Source organism: Protopterus annectens, chromosome 7.part0 (genome assembly GCF_019279795.1).
Source record: "Protopterus annectens isolate FY-2018-M chromosome 7.part0, PAN1.0, whole genome shotgun sequence".
NCBI classification, from domain to species: Eukaryota; Metazoa; Chordata; order Ceratodontiformes; family Protopteridae; genus Protopterus; species Protopterus annectens.
In genome coordinates, this window is record NC_056739.1 from 1496236393 (window position 1) to 1496253067 (window position 16675).

A 16675-nucleotide genomic window follows, 5' to 3' on the forward strand; every position below is an offset into this window, starting at 1 on the left:
AGTGAATGAGCATGCTATTCAACTTCCTCAGGACGTATCTTGCTTAAAATCTCTCAATACTTTCTTTAAAAACGTAGTCCCCATTCTTTATTGACCATCACATTTAAAAATGCAAATATACCCCAAAACTGAATAAAATGGGTACCTGGTGACATAATGATCCTCAGTTCTGCACAACTATTGATAATGAACAGAGCATAGTAAAAATTCAGGATGCCAAATTAATTTAAAAGTGAACACATGGTATGGGTATGTAATGTAAGATGTCAGTATGCACTCAGTCATCAACCTTCAAACATCAAAATGTGGAACATTTCATAATGTAAAACAAATGAATAAAATGTGAAACACTTGCTGACAACTTCAACTAAAAAGCTCTTAGAGTGCTGCTTTATACTTGCAAACGTTATTTGATGAATTACTGTAACTTACTGTTATTTACCATGCAAATGTATTTAAGAAAATTGTTAACAATAAATGTGTCACAGACTCCTTCAGTGTTGAAAAGTGTGGAAGACAGAATTTTTAAGATTCAAAATAAGGCTTGATCCTCATAGTGAGGTACAGTTCAGAGGTATGCACATGCATAAAAACATTCTTTCTGCAAGTGACTTAAACCATCTGTAGTACCCAAGTTTATGTGTGTGTGTGTGTGTGTGTGTGTGTGTGTGTGTGTGTGTGTGTGTGTGCGGAGGGGGGGGATGCCTCCAAAACACTCCAACACTCCAACTTCAACTTTGATACTCAATGACTTTGGAAGAACAATTGCTTTTCTATCAAAATCAAGATTTCCCTTTATTCCGAGTTAGCGCAACCTTGAATTTTGTACATTTTTAGAATTTAAGGTATGAGGCTTCCACATTGGGGGTGAAGAGATGTAATCCCCCCTTGTAAAAATATATGTATTATATACATTAACAACAGCTTGTTTGCACCATATGGTTATGCATATTATTTCCAGTGGTGCTTAGTTTAGAGATTGTAGAGTAACTTCCCAGATTGCATTGCTGACTTGAAAAGCACAAAGGTATGTTTGCATCTTAATATTGTGCTTTAACTTAAATGAAACAGGGAATCTTACATAATCAAATAGGCATTTTGCTGGTTGTGGAATAGCATCTTTGTATACTGCAGCACTGAGTTATGTTTTGTGCTTCTCTGCTTCCTATCATTGGATTAAATAAGCAACATACATTCTATATAAAATGCAAATATTTTTTTCTTAAGCAAATTGTTGGCTTTACTCAAGTTCCTTATGCTTGGTATCTTTTTGGCTTCATGTTACCAACTGAATTTCCTCTATTTAAAACATATACTTACCTTATTTTTCTTTAAATAACATAACACATTGCAAATATACGACAGGTTACTCATAGTATTTTTCCCTGACATGTTGCAATTAAAGAAATGTATTTATTTATCAATCTATTTATCTATCTCTCTATTTCTTTCTCTCTATCTGTGTATTTATTGAGCATTTGTTAATAGAGGTAGAGAACTGGTCCAGTAGACAATTTCCAGACTCAGCTCAGAAAATTGTTATAGCACTATTATTTAATATTGAGATGTTGATAATTTGGAGGTCATAGTGTGAAATGTTTGACTATGTATTACATATTAGATATATGCACAAAGGGATTGTGTCCAGATCTGGGGATGTCACTGTTATTAAGCCAGTCATTAAAAATAATGCCCTCTTTGGCCTCTTTGGCGTGTAACTGCCCCAGACACATGCAACAACTGGAACACCAACAGAGATACCTTACTTAAAGGATACAAGGTCTAAACAATGTTTCCTACATTGCCCAACTCAAAGCTCTATCGCTATACATGGTATCCTACAGACTGCTAACAGGCAACCTGTGTCTGGCATACAAGGCATCCTCCGACTTAGTACCAATGAATTTATTGCACATCAGCAAGTCAAATAGCATCAGAAATACTCAGTGTAGGGATCTAATCCTCTTCTGAAACATCAACAGAATTGTTTGGAGGGACAGGTATATTTCACAGAGGATACCACTGCTGTGGAACAGAGTCTCCATCCACATAAAACAAACTTCATCTCTGTCCATTTTAAAATGCAACTTAGATGTATAAATGGGAAACCAAAACTGTACCCCAAGACTGCCCCCTGTACAACTAATGGACAGAGGCAGCTCCTAAATGCTTTATCCCATGTATGGCTTCCCTCAGATTATCAGTGATATGATCCCAGTTATTCATATTTGGGGTAATATATAATTATCAACTATGGGATGGATAAGAACAATTTATAATCAAACAGGATAGATTATTTCAAGCATAAAAAGAGAAACTGGCTAGGCTTAAAATGACTGACAAGGGCAGCTAGCCTAGTACTTAATATGAACCTATGAGCTCATTTTGCAGTAAATGATTTTGTCTTCCTGATGCCAGTTTATGGGGACACAGAGTGTATTATAGTGAAAAAAACATTTACTGTAGTCCTTTATCACCAGAATAGAGCATTTTCCTATTTTCTGACTGTTAATTCCAGCCATATCATCTTATTTTTCTATTGCTTTTCTTCCTTTGATTTTAACTCGTGACTGTCTGTTGCACACCATTTAGGGTACATTTGAATGTTGACTGAAACACTAACATAGCTATGTCTTTTTTCCTTTCAAAGTCGGGGTGGATTGGGATTACCCACTTTGAAGGGGTATTTCAGAGCTACTCGTTTAAGACTTCTATACATAGCACAAGCAGACAACTATAATTCAAAGTGGAAAAGGATGATTATGAAACAGAGAAACTCAAGAAATAAGGAGAAACTGAGATTTTGGATACAGACCTTCAAGGAAAATAACAATAATCATACAGAATATTATATTCATAAAGTAGCAGAAAGTAAGAACTAAATCAACATGGGAATGGAAAAAGGAGATTGTGCCAATAGGGATGACTGCAATTAGGGATGCAGACAATAGGAAAGAGGAGGCTGAAATTTATTGGAGAAAACTGGCAAGGGAACCAAGGTATTAGGAGCAAATAACTATAGTGGGAAAGATGATAGAATGGGAAGACGCCAAATATTTATCTGGACTGCAGGTTAGAGATTGCCTTACCTATCAGGGATTGATATCAGAGTATAGGCAAAGAGAAAGAAATAGGGGGAGTCCTAAATGAAAGACCAGCACTGGTACAGGTTTTAGTATAATCTAGAACAGAAGCTGCTATTAAAAAAAGAATAATTAGTAGAGCATGCAAAATATTGCATGATAACTATAAGAGTCAATATGAGGAGCTTAGAAAGGATTGGGAAGAGAGATTAAATAAGCAATTCACAAACAAACAATAGGAGGATATATGTATGTCTCCCAAATATGCAATAAAATCTAGAAGAGTTAGGATTCTTGTCTGGAAATGTTTACACAGATATTTTTATACCCCAGTAGACTCGAGAGAATTTTTCCTCAGGCAGACAGTAAATGTTGGAGGTGTGAAGGGGAAGAAAGAGGTAACTGGGAACATATTTGCTGGGAGTGCGGTGACTTGGCGAACTTTAAGGATTCCCTGCAGGATGCGCTGTTGGAGATGCTGGGTGAGCAGATTGGTCTGATGAGGGATATGATTCTTCTGAGCTATGATACAGAATGAGAATTGCGTAGACATGGTAAGGCCTTGCTGTGTCTAATAATGGTGGCCGCCAGAAAAGCAATTACTAGAAAATGGAAATCAAAATATAAACCAACTATACTGGAAGTTGTGAATATAGTAACAAAAACTACTGGAACTGAGATCTTTAGAAAAGGGTAGGAGCAAACTACATAGGAAAAATGGGAATTGTGGGAACAATACATACAAGGGAGGAATGAGGTTTAAAAGGCAGCAGGACTTGAACTATGTAATGTTTGAGTGAGAAAGATAGGGTAGATTATAAGTGATGTATAATGTTTGCAAATGGGAGTGTGTCAGTATAATTTGTGATGTAAAATGCTTGTGACTAGGATTGTGTCTGTGTGGTTTGTTTTCATATATATAAATGTATGACTGCCTATGTAGTAAGTGATGGTTTAATAAAGATGTCTCTTGTTTAAAAAAAGGCAGGACTTGAATAATTTATGTAATATTGTTTAGGTTATGTGATATATAGCAATATATGTGAAGTATGATGTTCATTATGTTAGTGAAGTATAATGTTTATTATGTTAATATAGTTTGATTACTTTTATATGAATGCAAACTTGCCTATGTCACAAGTGATAATTCAATAAAGGTGTTTGAAAAAAAAAGACTGTAGTTCCAAATCAGAATTGCCAGCTGATGTCTGAAAAGGATCATCTCTGACAAATAGCTTATACTCCTAAAGATATTTTTATTGACCCTGCAGCTAGAATTCATCCCTTGGCCATAACTAATCTTCCCTTCCTCACTGACCTGTCTCAAACAAAAACAGTTTGAATAATGCCACAGAATGCTGGCATGAGTACAAGGAAGAAATGACTTGAAGCCTTACAGAAAATGCTGTGCTTTGAGTCTCTAGAATCAGGGTTAGGTAGGAAACTAATAGCATAATCATGTTTTCTTCGTGTATAGTGGTATTGGGATTTGGTTAAAAGAAAAGTAACTTGCTATCAGAAATACTTGACATGTTGAAGGAATTTTCCTTTTCACGTAATAGGAATGGCAAGCTTAAAACATTTGCTTTTGTTAAGGCTCATAACTGTAGCTCTAGGCCACATGATCCAGATGAGGTTTGATGAGGGTAACCGTGCTTGATAGCTCCAAATTAAGTATGTTGATTTAAGACTTAACATAAAAACAAAATAAATTGGACCCTCTGATTTGCACTGTATTGCCTCTTCACTGTCTAAATGCATACATGCCTATTCTAAAATTGACCCTTGTTTCTGTTTGTCTACAAACAACTACCCCTACCCCTTGAATAAGGGCCTGGATTTATCTGAACACTCAGGGTTACATGACATCACTACACTTCCCCAAGCATACAAAGATTAGAAGCATTGTCTCTGTTTTACATGTCTAATAGGCTCCTCTGAGGAGACCTATGTCTTGCCTTACCAGCAATCAGGGACCCAGTAGTCCAGGATCTCTTGTGCCTTCACTAATCAGTCTTAAAGATACCAAACAAGGGAGCTTAACCTGCTTTAGCAGATCAGTAAAACAAGATGCAAAGTCAGATTTGTTATTCAGTGTCTCCTTTACCTCTGGAATAGACTTCCCAAAGCAGTGTGATGGACTATCTTCCTTTAAATAAGACCTGGATAATTGGATGAGTATTCATGAATTCACCCTAGGGTTGATTGATCTAGCCCACCTTCAGACGGTAAAGAAAATAAATCCAAAAGGTGACAGGTGTTGAAGGTCTGTAGTCCAACCAAAAAGACAGAAATCGTGAAAAAAGATCCACAGACCATCAGGCAGTAAAATTAATAAAAATGATTTAATATAACACAGAGAATGTTAGAGCTTTCAGGTACTCAAATCCTTCCTCAGACATACAATAACAAACATACAATTCTTTTTAAACTAAATTGCTCCAATCAAAAGAGACCATCAATAAAACAATTAATACTTAAGAATGTAAGGGCTACGCCTATTCAAAACAGGTTTTAAAGGCACTACACCATTGAGATCTGGATATCTATGTGCCCCAAGTTCTATGTTCCATCTGTTTTCACAATACTCTGTATAACCAGAGACCTCGTTGTTCCTGCTATCCTTAGTTATTTTCTGTAATGCTTGGAATAGGAATAGATGCCCTGGATATTTCTCTACATGTACTGAAAGAGCATTTCATTTGTCCTTAAGTCTGATGGATGACAGATGTCTCAAAATTCTATCCTTCAACCTGCAATTAGTTTTCCCTACATAAAATGAGGGACAGCAGGTGCAGTGGCTATATACATAATATCTGTGGATAAACAGGTGACCATGGTGTTGGGTCCATACTGTTTACCTGTAACTGGATGTATAAAGTGGGTTTCCCTACTGATGGATGTGCAGGCCTTACACCTTAGACATGGAAACGTCCCAGTCTTAGTAAATCTATTTCTCTCTTTGGGTTGTTTATCACATAAAATCTGCTTTAGATTTTTATTTCTCTTAAAAACAAAATCAGGATGTTCACCAACTAATTCTTTCAGTGAATTATCTGTTTTTAGGATTCTCCAATTAGTTTTAATCACATCCTGTACCCATCGTATATCACTACTATACGTAATCATTATTGGTACTTTGCTCTTTTTGTTATTGCTAGAATTCCTTCTATTTTGTCGACTGTGTCTAGCCTTGTTTATTACACCCTTACTGGAAAACCAGGGTGCTGCCTCTGTTGGTCTGAGTTCAATCACATCGTGTACAGTATCCTCAGTTTCCTTCTCTTTATAACCCCTGGCCACAAGTCTAGTGCTAAAAGTGTTAAGTTCTTCCTGCAAAACTCTATCTTCTGTATAAAGCCTAGATAGACGTAAAGATTGCCCCTTCACTATATTTCGATAAACAAACCCTGGGTGCATGCTATCTTTTGCCAGCAACCCATTTTTCCAACAAGGTTTCCTATAGACTTGGGAATGAATGACACCTATATCTTTCTGTGTCAGTAAGATATCTAAAAACTCAATCTCTTTGCTGTGTATGAATGGTTCATAGAGTACCTCAAAAAATCAGTGTAATGTTCAAGATAAAAAATAAACTGATTTAAGAACTCAATGGTGCCTGTCCACAATATAAAAACATCATCCACAAAACGTGTGTAAAAGGCCACATATTGTGACCACTCATTTTTAGAACTAAAAACAACATCATCTTCCCAGAACGCTAAAACCAAATTTGCGTAAGAATTTGCGCAGTAGGTGCCCATGGCCACCCCCCCCACTTTTGCCAGTAATACTGCTCATTAAACAGAAAGACATTGTGTTCAAGTACTAATTCTAAAAAAACACTTAATTTGTTTGTCATTGCCTGTTCACGTAAAAGATTACATTAGAGCACACTTTTTGACAGATTTATATGTATTTCTGGACCAACATGCATTCAATGATTTATATTTATTGGTAACCTTGGATGTAAGGGAATTGTTTACTGTGATACTGAATGGATATGGCCTTAGTTAGCAATCTTTTACGTCAACAGGCAATGTGTGATCACAAAGAAGTAAAACAAACTGTGTTTTTTAGAATTAGTACCTGAACACAATGTCTTTCTGTTTAATGAGCAGTATTACTGGCAAAAGTGGGGGGGGGTAGCCATGGGCACCCCCTGCTCAAATTCTTATGCAAATTTGGTTTTATTGTTCTGGAAAGATGATGTTGTTTTTAGTTCTAAAAATGAGTGGTCACAATATGTGGCCTTTTACACATGTTTTGTGGATGATGTTTTTATATTGTGGATGGGCACCATTGAGTCCTTAAATCAGTTTATTTTTTATCTTGAACATTCCACTGATTTTTTGAGGTTCTCTATCAACCATTCATACACAGAGATTGAGTTTTTGGATATCTTACTGACACAGAAAGATATAGGTGTCATTCATTCCCAAGTCTATAGGAAACCTTGCTGGAAAAATGGGTTGCTGGCAAAAGATAGCATGCACCCAGGGTTTGTTTATCGAAATATAGTGAAGGGGCAATCTTTATATCTATCTAGGCTTTATACAGAAGATATAATTTTGCAGGAAGAACTTAACACTTTTAGCACTAGACTCGTGGCCAAGGGTTATAAAGAGAAGGAAACTGAGGATACTGTACACGATGTGGCTGAACTCAGACCAACAGAGGCAGCACCCTGGTTTTCCAGTAAGGGTGTAATAAAAAAGGCTAGACACAGTCGACAAAATAGAAGGAATTCTAGCAATAACAGAAAGAGCAAGGTACCAATAATGATTACGTATAATAGTGATATACGATGGGTACAGAATGTGATTAAAACCAATTGGAGAATCCTAAAAACAGATGATTCACTGAAAGAATTAGTTGGTGAACATCCTGGTTTTGTTTTTAAGAGAAATAAAAATCTAAAGCATATTTTATGTGATAAACAACCCAAAGAGAGAAATAGATTTACTAAGATTGGGACGTTTCCATGTCTAAGGTGTAAGGCCTGCATATCCATCAGTAGGGAAACCCACTTTATACATCCAGTTACAGGTAAACAGTATGGACCCAACACCATGGTCACCTGTTTATCCACAGATATTGTGTATATTGCCACCTGCACCTGCTGTCCCTTATTTTATGTAGGGAAAACTAATTGTAGGTTGAAGGATACAATTGTGAGACATCTGTCAGCCATCAGACTTAAGGACAAACAAAATGCTCTTTCAGTACATGTAGAGAAATATCCAGGGCATCTATTCCTATTCCAAACATTACAGAAAATAACTAAGGATAGCAGGAACAACGAGGTCTCTGGTTATACAGAGTATTGTGAAAACAGATGGAACATAGAACTTGGGGCACATAGATATCCAGGATTCAATGGTGTGGTGCCTTTAAAACCTGTTTTGAATAGGTGTAGCCCTTACATTCTTAAGTATTAATTGTTTTATTGATGGTCTCTTTTGATTGGAGCAATTTAGTTTAAAAAGAATTGTATGTTGTTTGTTACTGTACGTCTGAGGAAGGGTTTGAGTACCTGAAAGCGCTAACATTCTCTGTGTTATATTAAATACATTTTATTAATTTTACTGCCTGGTGGTCTGCGGATCTTTTTTCACAACGCCTTCAGATGGTAGGTACAATCTAGGAGAGGAACTGGCAGGGTGCAATGGTCACAAGATTCAGCACTCTTGAACTTCCTATGATTCCTATTATTCTTTAAAAGTGGTAGATTTCTATAACCCTGTTGTCACTCATCTCTTATATATAGGTAACTGTAATCATTGTTTGAAACATTGACTTTCAACTCATTTTCTCAACGTAGTATTGCTGACATTGAATCACTGTAGATTTAACCTTTTCTTGGTTAGATGGATCACATACATTATATGGAAGAAAAAGTCAGGTGGTTCAGTCTCATTGTTCTAAGTAAGCAACATTGTCTAAAGGTGTACTGCAAGTATGAGTGTTGGAGCTGGTGAAATCTCCTTGTTGTTTTCCAAATTTCTTAAAAATGATTGCCGTCCTTTAGCAAAACATGCTGATAATTGCAAAACTGTAACACTGTATACTAAAGAAGAAGGCATTTATGACTTGATCAACTATTTAAGGGCTGATGGCGAATAACAAAAAGTTCAGCTTTAGTACTTAATTACAGTTATGTTCTACTTACAGGCAACAGACAAATACTGAAACTGATTTTTCTCAGTCAACAGCAACTGGAAGACGTTTAACAATTAAATCCATAATAATTTAATCTTTAGATCAAATGCTTTTGTGAATAATAATAAGGAAGGATAATAAATTACTGGATTTGTTGCTTAGATCTTTTAGTTCTAGGTAATCTACGGCTCTGTACAATTTCTATAAAATGTTATATCAACTTTTGTTAGAGTTCAGTGCTGTTTTCTTCTCTTATTCAAACACCGAGCTATAGCTTCTGAAGTAAGTCCAAAGGAAATGTACTAAAACATTAACACTAATAAAAGATAAAGACTTAATTAATGGCTGTCGCATGACTCGTGTATTCAAATGAGGCATTGAGGCACTGAGATGGGTTCAAGTTATTTATTGTACATAAACACATCAGGAACTGTAACTAGAGCATGTATTCATGTATTTAATGTAAATGACTGACTCATTACTTCAAACGCACTTGCACATGCATCTCCAGTCATGTCTGTATTTACTCTGACTGTCTAAACAAAATGGTACTGATCTTGCACGTGCTCAGTAACATATATGCATGTGCTATCTAGCTACAGTGGCTGACTAGGTACAATGCACACAATGATCTACATCCTCCCTCTTTGATTTGTTCGACATGCAATAGGAGAACAAGATATTTGTAACAAGCTAGATATCACATCAACATATAACAACAAATAAATTCAAGTCCAAGTCACTGTGTATCTGGAAATGGGTCTGGAAATTCTACCTGATCTGGTCATATTAAAACTTTGACTGAGTTTAGCAACAGGGACAGTCTCTGGGGATTCTTTTACAATTGAAACTTTGGGGATTACATTAGGATTACTTGGAGAAAGTACACTGTCCTCTGGAACTTGAACAAGTGTAGAGTTGCTCTGAGAAATAGAGTCTCTGGCACAGGCAATCTGTTCCATCACTGGTTCGGAGACTGGCAATATGTGTCTTTGATTCCTTCTGAAATCCATTCCTTCAGATTGTATGATGTAAAATATAATTTCTTTGCAAATGTATTTGACGATACCCTGTCAGTCATATTCTTTAGATGTTTGCATTCTCACAACTTCTCCTTGTCTTAATAGCCTAAGAGATTTGCTAGGCTTATTGAAGTACAACTTTTGTAACTGACGTTTTTTCAAAAGTCGAGCCTTGATCACTCTGTTGTTCTTTACATTTGGTACTAACAATTCGGTACTGATGAGTAAAATTGTTCTTATCTCTCCGGACATTAATCTCTGAGCAGGTGAACCAAGTAATCTTGAGGAATGTTTCTAAAATTAAATAAGTTAAGAAAACATTGGTACCATCTCTCTTGGATCTCTTCAACAAATGTTTGACACTTTGAACTGCACGCTCAGCTAATCCACTGGACTGTGGATACTCAAGACTAGTAATAGCATGGACAAAGTCTTAAGATTCAGCAAATTTCTTGAACTGCTGACTTGTAAACTGTGAACCATTGTCAGAAATTACTTTGTATGGACTACCATGGACAGAAAAAATATATCTTCAATTTTGTAATGACAGTGCTAGATATTAAGTTAGGAAGAAGGCCAATTTCAAACCAATTTGAGTAAGAGTCTGCTAACACAAAGTAATGTTGACTATTCCATTCGAAAATATCAGTAGCAACTGTTGACCATGGTAATTCAAGAATCTGGTTTAGCTGAAGTGGTTCTTTTTGTTGATGCGATTTAATATTGTTGCAGATTGAACATGCTAGAGTTTTCTTCTATATATCTTGTGACACAGAAGGCCAAAATACTATGCCTCTTGCCCTTCTTTCGGTTGCATCAGTATCTAGGTGTCCACTATGCAAAATTTTGATATATTCCTGTTGTAATGTTGTAGGAATTACCACTCTAAGACCTTTCATGATGATTCCATCTTCCATCATGAGCTCATTTCTGTAAGGAAAATACTTCTGCATGTCAAGTCGTAAACTATTTTGTCGTGCTGCCCATCCTTGACTGATAACATGTTTCAGCTTCTGGAAAATTGGATCTGAAGTTGTGAAATTTCTGAGTTCATCAAGACGTGATGAGGAAAAATTTCTAAAGTTCATGACTTCAAAGTCTGCTTTCTCATTGTCATGCTGTTCTGTTGTTTGTCTGGGTGCTCTTGACAAAGTATCAGCTAGGTAGACATATTTGTCTTTTGCACAGACAATATTGAAATTGCACTTTTGCAGTTTTAATATCATGCATTGCAAGTGTGCTGGGCCTGTATGTATTGGCTTTTTCAGAATTGTCACCAGAGGTTGGAGATTGGTCTCTATTCGAATAGGTTTACCATAAATATAATCATTAAACTTTGAACATGCAAACACTACCAAAAGATCTTTTTCAATTTGTGCATACTGCATTTTAGTTTGGGTTAAAGTTCTGGATGCACAGGTTACTGGTATGCCTTCTTGAAGACATGCTGCTCCAAGACCATACTTTGAAGCATTACACAAAAGAGTCACAAGTTTGTGACCATCACAATATCTCAATGTGGGTGAACTAGCAATTTTCATTTTCAGAACATCAAATGCTTTTTGGTGTTGTTCCAACTAGGACCAATTTACAGTTTTGCACATCAGCTTATGTAATGGTGCTGAAAACTCACTCAGGTCTGGGATGAACATTCCTAAATAGTTGACCATGCCAAGAAAATTTTGTAAAGATGTGACATTTTCTGGAATTGGCATTTCAAGAACTGATGTTTGCTTAGATGGACCTGGATGTAAGCCAGAACTGGTAAACATATTTCCCACATAACTAACTTCTTTCAGCTTAAATTTATATTATTGAGGATTCAGTTTAAGATTTACTTCATGAGCATGGTCTAGAGCTTTCTTGAGGTTTCTATCTTGATTGACTTCACCATTGCCCTCTACAAGAATGTCATCTGCTATAATGACAGATGGATAACCAGAAAAAATTTGCTCCATTGCACATTGAAATACTTCAATGGCAGAATTTATCCCAAATGGCATTCTCAGAAATCTGTATCTACCAAATGGTGTACTGAAAGTAGATAACAATGAAGATCTGTGACCCAGCAAAATTTGTCAAAAGGAACTATTTGAATTTAAGACTGAAAAAACAGTGGCATTAGACATGAGAGTGGCTACTTCTACTGTGTGCATTGGATGATGAGGACGTTTAAGTGCTTTAAGTCTCTTAGATCAATGCATATTCAAATATCATATGAGCTTTTCTTATGAGCTAAAACCATGGAGGATAGCCATTCAGTTGGTTCTTTTACTGGAGTAATTACACCTGAATTCACCATTTTGTCTAGTGATGCTTTTACTGTGCTCTGCATTGCTATTGGAATCTTCCTTGTTGGTTTGACAACAGGGCTTACTTCATGGTTTAACTTCATGGAACATGTGACTGGAAGTTTGCCAAGCTTGTCTGTGCAAATATCAGCATATTCACTAAAAATACTCTGTGTAAAACTGCTATGGTTTTTCAGACTTAAATGAAATCAGTCCCATTCTCAAACTTTCTTTGAGGCCTAACAAAGACTGCATGTGTCTTTTGACTAGGTAAAATTACAAGTCATAGTTGTTCCCAGCAGAATGGCATGTGAGAGCTACTGTGACATCATTTTGAATCTTTTCACCACCATAAAAAACTAGTTTTGCACACTTTGTTGAATTAAGTTTCTCACCAGCTTGTACTCTGGCAAATATTTGTGCTGATAAATCATTGCACTTGGATCCAGTATCTACTTTGAGCTCTACAAGTTGGGCATTAATCCAAACAGTACAAAATATTTCACTCTTTGTTACCAATTGATAACCTACTGTTTTAACTGTTGCATCAATCACAGAGACACCATCAACATAGAAAGTTTGTTCACGGCTCTCTATCTGATCTACTTGCTTCTCTGGATGCTTTGTTTTAATAAAAGTATGTGCCACTTTAGACTTGCAAAGCCTTTTGAAATTATTCCACTTTTTACATTTATGACATGCTGACCAAAAGCTATGCACTTTTCTCATTTAGGGTTCATGATTGCCTCCACAATTATGACAGTTAGCAATGAGGTTGGGTGCTGTGGGCCCATTCGTTTTATATTTCTTTTTCATCTTAGCTTTGTGTTGTACTCTATCAAGATTCACACTGGCAGACACTGCCTACATGTTTTTGTCAATGGTAAGCGTATTTGTATACTTTTCTGTAAGCACATATATTTGACAAATCTCAATGGCTTTGCTCAATGTTAAATCACCGTCTCAAAGCAAAATATTTCTGAATGCATCATTATTAACACCATGCACAAGCCTGTCTTTTATCAACTCATATCTCTCAGATCACCAAATGTGCACGTTTTTGATTTATTTCTTAAGTTGGTAATATATGCTACTATAGTTTCAAAAGGCTTTTGATTTCTTGTGTAAAACATGTGCCATTCCATTGTAATATTCATTTGAGGGTTACAGATTTCTCAAAATTTACATTTTAAGCACTCAGGGTCTTCCCACATTTCAGCTTGTATCACAATATGGTGGTTCACCCCCTCCCCTGCATACACGGTAGGTGAATATACAAATGAACATTCCCTCTTAATGGCTTCCAAGCCAGCTAAATTAAGAAGTATAAATGCTTTGGTATGCACATCTTTATCAGGAGATGTAGACTTCAAAAAAATTCATTTAGTTATAAACATAGACCAGGTACTTGTAATTATGCACAACTGCACAACAATCTCTCTGAAAAGGCTTCACTTTAACACTGCAAATACTGTGAACTCTCCAGACACTTCAGATACTTCAAAAAGTTTCAGTTAATGTAAAAAAGTAGTACATTGTGAAAAAATGTGGCCATTTTAACCTTTACGTACATTTTAACACTTCGGAAATTATTTCAAATACTTTTGTATTTATTTTGAATGCTTTTATCAGTATGTCGCAATTTTGGACATTTCATTCATCTCGGTAATTATGTTGAATGTTTTGAATACTTTGCCAGACATTTGGTGACTGGAAAAATCATTTAAACTAGTTTAAGTACCTTTGAATAACTGCTGACCTGTTTGTGAGTTTGCTCCTGAATATTCCTCCACTTCTAACTTCATGCCTCATGGTTTGCGAGTTGCTTCAACTTCAGATCCTATTCTAACACCATGTTGCACGTCTCATGTATTCAAATGAGACACTGAGGCACTGTGATGGGTTCAAGTTGTTTATTGTGCATAAACATATCAGGAGCTGTAACTGGAGCATGTATTTAAGCTAACTGACTGACTCATTACTTCAAACACACTTGAATGTGGATCTCTATTCATGCTTGCAATCACTCTGACTGACTATACAAAATGGCACTAATCTCAGTACCTTATATGCACATGCCATCTAGCTGCAGTGGCTGACTAGGTACAATACAGACAATGATCTACAGTGGCCGCATGTTTTATGGTATTAAAAGATAGGATTATAAGAGGAAAGCTGTGTTATGCATTCAACCATTACAATGCACTCGGTCAAATGGAAACCAGATCATATTTCATCTCCTCAAGCTTATTTCTCTGCTGTTGAACTCACCAATAAATTTTCCTATTGGAAATCATTTCTGGTGAATTTTTATGCCAGCAATGATTCAATATACAGGGCGGGGGTTCTCTTTTCATTGTGATTTAGAAACCATGGAATTAGTATATAAAATAAATGGAGGGTGGTTGTCTTCCGCGGTGGTGCAGTGGTAGTGTTGTTGCCTCACAGCAAGAGGTTCTCCCGTTCAATTCTCAGCTTGGGTTGGGAGTGCCTTCTGTGTGGAGTCTGCATGTCCTCCCCGTGGTCGAGTGGGCATTCAAAAGACATGCGTTGAATGGGTGTGCCTTCATTGAAGGTTGGGTGTCAGGCTGGTAACTCAACACCATAAAAACCAGCTGCCAATCATTAGCGGACTGGAGTTCCGCTGTGGCGACCCCTAACTGGGAAAATCCAAAAGACCAACAACAGCAAATAAATGGAGGGTGGTTGGGAGAAGCCTTCCCCCCAGAGTGTGGATGGGGGGGCTTTATACCTCTCAACTGTCCAGATTTTCACAGAATGTCCAGATTCGCTGTTCCTCAAAAAAATTGCGGTTCTCTGACAAATCATTGAAGTCACTAAATAATAATGTACATTTGAGTTTCAGACTTTTTATACTTCAGAAAATGCATGCTAACACAAATCCTGTTATTCTAGCAACTTGCTAAGTTTGTAAGAGCAATATTTAAAATCTGTCCCTATTTTTGGGTTGTTATACCCCCATTGTTTTAGGCTTTGTCCAGATTTCTTGTGCTAAGAAGTTGAGGGGTATGAGGAGGGAGGCTTGCTACTCTACCAAATGCTTTTTATCTAGTTTTCCTAGTTTCACGAACCTTTGGCCACTTGGTTTCATCTGGTTGAAGCCTGCGGGAATTTAGACTAGATGAAACATTGGGTTAGTGTATTTAACATAATAAATAATGAAAATCTAACAGCCTTGATTAGAAATCACTTACACATTGGCCCTAAATCTGTTAAGCATGGTTACTCAAAATGTATTACTAATTTAAACAATATCACTAATAGAGACAATTACAATACACAATCTATACCAAGGTATTGGACAGCTACACCCCAGCAGCCTTCCCTCTGTCACCTAGGCATACACTCACTCACTCTTCCACCCATTACATCTTATCATAACTCTTTAACCATGGTGCACTGCAGAAGTAATTTCATAATCATCTGTCACTTGAACCAGCCAATTGTTAAATACTGTTCTATTATTATCACTGCATATCACACAGCTATTGAAAACATACTTCCTGTGTCACATATTGCTTATTGTAAAAAAGCCTACAAAAATATGTTGGTACAGACTTTAACTAAATCCAAACATACAGTGTGCTCTATACCATTAGTTGTATTAATGATTCTACCATTTTATGGAATGCACTCGTTCACTCCCTGAATGACCCCATTCTATTCCCCACTACCCACTCATTCTTTTCAAAAGCAGCCAAACAACAGAATTGTTCTGTTTACCCTGTGGTCACTCCATAGCACATCTTGCCAACACTCAACCTGTCATGGAAGGTGTGAACAGTCTGGCTTAATTTTTCCCTCCATGTCATTGTAACCCTTCAGAGAAAACCACAAGCATTATGATCTGTTCCTAATTCTCACTCATGATACCATATCCCGCACAACAATAGTAAATAAATAACCAATGAATTATTCTCTGATGTTTGCTTCTCTAGCTAATTATCTGTACTCCTAAATTATCCCCTGCCCACTTCACTCAGAATCAAAGCTTTGAGCCATATCTATCCCATCTCTCCTTATGAATGATCTTTTGTACTCATTTCTTTTTTCAAACATGTTTCTATTGAAAATTTAATGTATTTGCAATATTTAT